We start from the raw sequence: 7,610 nt of genomic DNA on the forward strand, positions 1-7,610 counted from the left end.
AATCGTCCAGACAATGGTATCAAAAGTTTGATGCATTTATGCGTTTCCTAGGGTATAAGCGCAGTAATGAGGATCCATGTCTTTACATGAAAAGACAACCAAATGGACAACTTATTATGCTTATCCTTTATGTAGATGACATGCTTATTGCTGGTCATTCTAAGAAGGACATTGCTGACTTGAAAACCAAGTTGAAAAGTCAATTCGACATGAAAGATTTGGGTGAAGCCAATCACATTTTGGGTATGCACATTACTCGTGATCGTAAGAAGAGGTTGTTGTACCTTTCTCAAAAAGAGTATGTGCACAAGGTTCTTGATTGTTTCAACATGCAGAAGGGGAAGGCCTTGAATACTCCATTGCCTGCATATTTGAAACTTAGCAAGAAGGATTGTCCCAAATCTGATGAGAAAAAAGCTGCGATGGCTAAAATTCCTTATGCTTCAGCTTGTGGTAGTCTCATGTATGCCATGGTGGCTACAAGACCTGACATTGCACATACAGTGGGAGTTGTCAGCAGATTTATGTCTAACCCTGGTAAAAAGCATTGGGATGCTGTCAAGTCGATTCTCAGATACTTGAGTGGCACTGCAGATAGACAGTTATGCTATGGTCGTGGAGAGTCATCCATTCAGGGATTTGTAGACAGTGACTATGCTGGCTATGTTGACAGTCGTAAATCAACAATAGGTTGGATTTACACAATTGATGGTTCTGCTATTTCTTGGAGGAGGCAGAGTATGTTGCATTGAGTGAAGCATACAAAGAAGCTATTTGGCTTGCTCGCCTAGTGAAAGATCTTGGATTGGAGCAGTGTACACCAGTTTTTCATTGTGACAGTCAAAGTGCTATTGCCTTGGCTAACAATCCACTGTTTCACTCCAGAACGAAACACATTGATGTGCGCTATCACTTCAGTCGTGAATGCCTGGCAAACAAGAGCCTTGATTTAGTGAAGATTCCTACGTCAGAGAACATAGCGGATGCACTCACTAAGAGTCTCTCCAGCCATCAGTTTCAACACTGTCGTGAGTTGATGGGCATTGTGTGATGTTAGCAGCGGCTAACGGCTACACCAATTATGCACCAAGCTGTGGATGTGCCATAGTGCACAATATTTACTTTTCATTGTATAGGGCTTGGGCTCATTTTGGAGTTCCAAAGTTGTATGAGTCTAGGCTAGAGAGCTCACTTTATCCCATAGTTGAAGGGTTTGAGGCCCAAAGCTATAAAAGAGCCCTATGCTTAATAAGAGGTCATTCTTGAGTGGTCCTTTTGAGAACTCTCTCCCTAGAGGAGGTCTTGATGGCCTAGCTTTTGAGCTTAATGCCCATGCTTAGAAGGCTAGTGCTAATCACATGTAATTAATGTTATCCTCTCTTAATTACTCTAGTCTTCATTATGTTGTCAATCATGTTTCTCTACTTTCCTTCATTGTTTTGAAGTGTTGATCTTCTCTAATCTAACTCTTACTTATGCTAAGCTACTCCGATTAGTGTCCTTGTCTAACTCTCTCGATTAAGCGGAGTGGGCGTACTCGTGAATTGAGGGATTAGAGTTGTCCTCTAATGGTGTGCTTGTGTGTGTGTAGGTTTAGGAAGCCTTGAGCTTAATTTGATTATGTGTGAGTTGATTTGGACACCATGATTGACATGGTTGGGGTGGCCGATTTGAATGTGATCTTGTGTTCTTAATCGTCAATGCATGTAATTAGGGTTGTGCTTGAGAGACTCCAAGATTAGTGTGTTTCACTTCGTTGCTTGATGTGTGTAGATGATTGCTTGAATTGATGCTTGATGTGCGATTAGCATTAGTTGTTTGGGGATGATTTCTATTTGCATTGGAGGATGCACCCTCTTGAATCCTCTCAATCTTTGCATCCGATGACACTCTCGCACATTCTTTGTGTGATGCCTCCAAGCCCTAGCCGGGTCATGCTCTCTCTCTCTCTCTCTCTCCGGATTGATAGATTTTGTGGGAGATTGCCTATGCTATGGCGAGCCTCCAACATTGTGGTGGCTTCGCCCGGGCATGTATATTGCTTAATTGATTGTAAGATGAAATGAGAAATGAAACACAAAGGGGATTGACTTCGACAATGTTTGCATAAAGTATAATTATCGTAAGATTTTTTTGTTAATTGGTGCATCCCCAAATCATCTCCTGTCTTTACCTCCACTACAATATCATGCAAATATCCTTTCTCACACACTTGTTGACCATGGTTGTTTGCAAAACCCTCAAAAACTTTTTCTAATGGGACCATGCCCTTAAGCAAATTTTCAAAAACACTATAATTTCAAATGTTATTATTTGCTGGCTGACGACCCTGACCCTTCATTGTGTTGATAAGGCCAAAACTCACACACTCACACACACCCTTTTTCCACAAGAAGCCAAGCAAAGGCTTGCTACCCAGTGGCGCATCAAGCCTCACACACACACACACACACACACACACACACACACACACACACACACACACACACACACACACACACACACACACACACACACACACACACACACACACACACACGTCGCAACTCGGCCTGATCTGCTGCCGATATTTTCTCCAGAACTCTCTCTCTCTCTCTCACTAACACACACGCAAGGTCAGGTTGCAAACACACACACACTCCCAATTCCAAACCCGCTGCATGGATTTGCGCTGTAGACTTGCTCGCTACCCCGCCTTGGCCTGCCTGGCTTGGCCCACACCATCACACACACTCCTACCTTTTCGGGCCTGCAAACTACAACACACACACACACACACACACTCGTTTTTGCCAATATCTGGCTGCGCACAAACAGTGGAATTCCCCTGGGCACTTCGCCTCTTTTGCTAGCATGAGACTCCACCTACCCAATGGCCAGTGTCCCCACCCACAAACTGAGCTTGAATCCGCAGCTCTTGCTGAGTTCCCGCCACAGATGGCGCAACACACACACACACCTCATTGGATCTATTAAACGCACGGCTATACCAGCCGTTGTTGACGTTCTTGTTGACCCCCCTGCCCATGCCCTGCCTGCTCGGAATTTGTGCCCACGTGCCCTGCCAACGCGCTGCTGCTAACTTAGATCCGACCCCACCAATGTGCTGGCCACAGTACACGACAACACACACTATCAGACACACACAATGCTTGTGGGCTCGCAGCTTTGCACAGAGCACAGCGCGCGCACACACACACTCGTACACACACAAACACACACACACACACTCCTCTCTCCCACACTCTCCCTGTCGACCCCGCGTAGCTGCAGCCATCGCTCACTGAGTTTTTTTAAAACGTTTTTTTAAATGTAAAAATTAAAAATTAAAAGAATAATGTGTTCCCACCCCCACTCTCACCTTAAGTTCGTGGGTAGCTCCGAGAGCTTGTTTCAAATTGAAGCATTCTTTTGTGACAACATTCATGGGTTGTAGGAACAATATTGCATTAATGACATTAAAAAATGGAGACTCGTGAATTGCTTTGATGCTTGAGGTTTGACGACGATGATATCGAAATTCACTAGGCATACGAGACATTCCCGTTGCTATAGATTGCAAAATTTGGCTATTCAAGAGTCGTGCATTTTCTTCATGTATGCTCTAATTGTGTTAGCACTTCTATGCACATATGAACTTTCATCGCACCAAAATTTTGTCTTGTGCATGGTAGTGCTTGAATTGAGTGAAGTTATCATTGCACTAAATGAAAAAAATTCCTTGTGACATGCATGGGGCTTGGGAGCTACATTGGATAAAAAACTGATGCTTGGTCAAAGAGTGTGCATTCAACTTGGGCTTGGCACTGCTCGATACTCTTTTAGTGCTTAAATTGAATAAAAAATCATTTCATAGCACTAATTGGGCTTCTTGAATGACCATGAGAGGGCAGTAAAACTTTTGGGCTTGTGATTGAATATGACATTTTTAGTGCTCGTGTTAAATAATCATATGATTGCAAAGCACTAACATTTGAGTTGTTTTGAAGGGTTGTGTGGCAGGTGTGTGATTTCAAATGATCCAAGAATGGGTTATCAATGCAATATTGCAAAATTTGGCTAATTAGAGCCATTCCAAATGTGTGGATTAAAGTTGTAATGCTAGCTCATAGCTTGGTCTATTCATTTGAGCTAGTGTTTAGCCAACTTTTTGAGCTTTTAAAGTACAAATGTGGCTATCGAGAGCCACTCACTTTCATTTCATCAAGTTGCAGTCATCTCTAGCTCATAGCGTGTGCTCTAAAATTGTAAAATTTATTGAGCTAGTTGTTAGCCAGCTTTTTGAAAAGCTTAAATTGTAAAATTTGGCTATTGAGGGCCACTTCACTTCATTCAAAAGTTGCATTAGTTTCAGCTCTTGTCTTGTTTAAATTCCATATCTCATTGAGCTAGAAATTAATCGACTTTTGAATCATGCATGAGAGATGGTAAAAATTGCAAAATTTGCTTATGTGGAAGCATTTTATCTCTCTCATGGTTGTTATGTATGCATAAATTTGCTACATTAGAGCATCATGTGCATAACCAAAGGCATTTTTTTTCCCTTGGGTTTTTCCCTCTTTTGTAGCTTGTGTTTACACTTAGCTTCAAATCAGCTTCTTCCTTTGCAAATAAAAAGATCAAGAGGCTTCTCTACACAAAGGATGCTTGCTCACGGATGCTCAAAGAGCATGAATAGGTGTAATCCTTCCATGAGTTGGCTCTTTGTTCATCTCTCCATTCTCTTGCTTGGTTTAAGTGAAATTTTGCTTCTAAGCTATGGTTTTTTCATGTTAGAAAGACTAAGCAGTTTAAAGTTTCAACACTGTGCTTTGTGAAAATTAAACTCATAAAAAAATAAGGTTTTATGTATGTTAATCATAGGTAATTGGCCTTGACCTTAGGTTAATGTAGGTTCATTTCTTGCTAGTTCTAGATTCATAGTGATAAGTCTTAATATTCCATTCATTTTTGTCATGACCTAGGGCTATGATTAGGCTTTAATCTTTTTTAGTCCAATTGCCATAAACATCTCATAAAAGAAGCAATAAAAATGTGCTAAAAAATGAACCATGAAGCAAAGAAGTGTCCAAAAAGGTAGCAAAAATGCTACTAAGGCACACGAAAATAAAAATTCTATGTTATGATGTGTCTTTGTGAGGCCTAGTGCCTTATTGGCACTTGGCAGGCAAGGGGAATCACCTTGGCTAGCTTGGTCAAGGCCCTAAACCGATGCCCTGGGCTGATAGGGGTTAGCCGTCGCCTTGGTAAGCTAGTAGGCTTTTGGAACACCTTCTTGAGGGTTCAATGAGCTGAGAGTCGCACCTAGACTTGCCTTGGGGTGGTAGCCTTGTGATTGTGCTTTAATTTTTCAATGAATGACTAAATCAAAACTTCCATGAGCTTCAAAAACTTTGACAATGTACTAATAGATTAGGAGCTTTTTTATAGCCTGTAGACATGATAGACTTGAATGATTTATTAAGATTGTTCACATAGTTTTTAGGCTAGTAGGTTTATGAACTTGCATTAGCCTAGGGTCATAATTGATTGCTTGTGTTTCATGCATAAAATTGAAATTTCAAGTGGTTTAATCTTCACAATAGTTTGAGTATTTTTTTGCTTTATGTTGTCTAGTTTTTGACTATGATTGACCCATCTTTTAGAAGCAAAAAATCACTTTGCATGATTGTTCATTTATGCTTCATCTTTTATTCATTTTTGGTGGCCTTTGATGCTCATTACTTGTTCTTATGTTTTGCAGCTCAACATTTCTTCCTTGGACTTTCTTTCTAACATGTCACCGTGTCTTGCTTCACCGGCACACGAGGACGTGCGCCAAATTAGGAAGGGGGGAGAGTTAGCAGCGGCTAACGGCTACACCAATTATGCACCAAGCTGTGGATGTGCTATAGTGCACAATATTTACTTTTCATTGTATAGGGCTTGGGCTCATTTTGGAGTTCCAAAGTTGTATGAGTCTAGGCTAGAGAGCTCACTTTATCCCATAGTTGAAGGGTTTGAGGCCCAAAGCTATAAAAGAGCCCTATGTTTAATGAGAGGTCATTCTTGAGTGATCCTTTTGAGAACTCTCTCCCTAGAGGAGGTCTTGATGGCCTAGCCTTTGAGATTAATGCCCATGCTTAGAAGGCTAGTGCTAATCATATGTAATTAGTGTAATCCTCTCTTAATTACTCTAGTCTTCATTATGTTGTCAATCATGTTTCTCTACTTTCCTTCATTGTTTTGAAGTGTTGATCTTCTCTAATCTAACTCTTACTTATGCTAAGCTACTCCGATTAGTGTCCTTATCTAACTCTCTCGATTAAACGGAGTGGGCGTACTCGTGATTGAGGGATTAGAGTTGTCCTCTAATGGTATGCTTGTGTGTGTGTAGGTTTAGGAAGCCTTGATTTGGCCTTGATTTGGACACCATGATTGGCATGGTTGGGGTGGCCGACTTGAATGTGATCTTGTGTGCTTAATCGTCAATGCATGTAATTAGGGTTGTGCTTGAGAGACTCCAAGATTAGTGTGTTTCACTTCGTTGCTTGATGTGTGTAAATGATTGCTTGAATTGATGCTTTATGTGCGATTAGCATTAGTTGTTTGGGGATGATTTCTATTTGCATTGGAGGATGCACACTCTTGAATCCTCTCAACCTTTGCATCCGATGACGCTCTCGCACATTCTTTGTGTGATGCCTCCAAGCCCTAGCCGGGTCATGCTCTCTCTCTCCGGATTAGATTTTGTGGGAGATTGCCTATGCTATGGCGAGCCTCCAATAGGTGAAGAGTGGTGCTCTTCCATTTTTATAGTCTCCCACATTGGCCATCAAGTGGGAGAATGTTAGGTTTAATGGCCATGTGGCCGACCGCCCATTACTAACTGCCACTAACCCTAAGTGTACAGTTATACACTTGTGTGAGCCACTAACACTAAGTAGAATGTATATTGTGCCTTAGTGCATAAGATAAGAGAAGAAAGAAAGGGGGCATACAGTACGTTGGCTCTCTCCCTTCAACCTGTGTGTGGCTATGGTGGTGTGTGTGTGAGTGTGTGCGTGCGTATTCTTCTTCCCTTGTGCTCCCAACTCCTCCCCATCAGAGACTGGGAGACCCAGAGGACAATCCCCCTTCTCTATTTTGGATACTAACATATGGGAATTCTCTAGAGATAGCGACATTATCATTCTAGGGGACTTCAATGCTAGGATTGCCCATCATTAGACGATATTTTATAATACCTCAGAGGAGATGGTGAGAGAGCTGGATATTGCAGAGATGGGCCTTTCCAGAATATCAGAGGATGGGGAACATACTGAGTATGGACGACACATGGATTGGCCATCTTGAATGGCGTACAAAGATTTCCCGCTGTGGGAGGCTTCACATGCTTTGCACACAGACATGGAGCCAACACGGTGGATTATCATGGCACAGTCGAGCGTCATATCTAGTATACATGATCTCACAGTTGGGCCTAGACCTGTTGGGGTGGCAGTGGATCATGCTATTGTGTCGCCGACCATCTCTTTCCAATTCAATGTAGCACACATTCCACGGGTAGCAGCCCCTACTCGCTACACCTTCACGCGGGTTACATATTCTGTATACATAGACGGGATGTA

The sequence above is a fragment of the Adiantum capillus-veneris genome, chromosome 28 (assembly GCF_014529385.1).
Source record: "Adiantum capillus-veneris isolate H3 chromosome 28, ASM1452938v2, whole genome shotgun sequence".
Lineage (NCBI taxonomy): Eukaryota > Viridiplantae > Streptophyta > Polypodiopsida > Polypodiales > Pteridaceae > Adiantum > Adiantum capillus-veneris.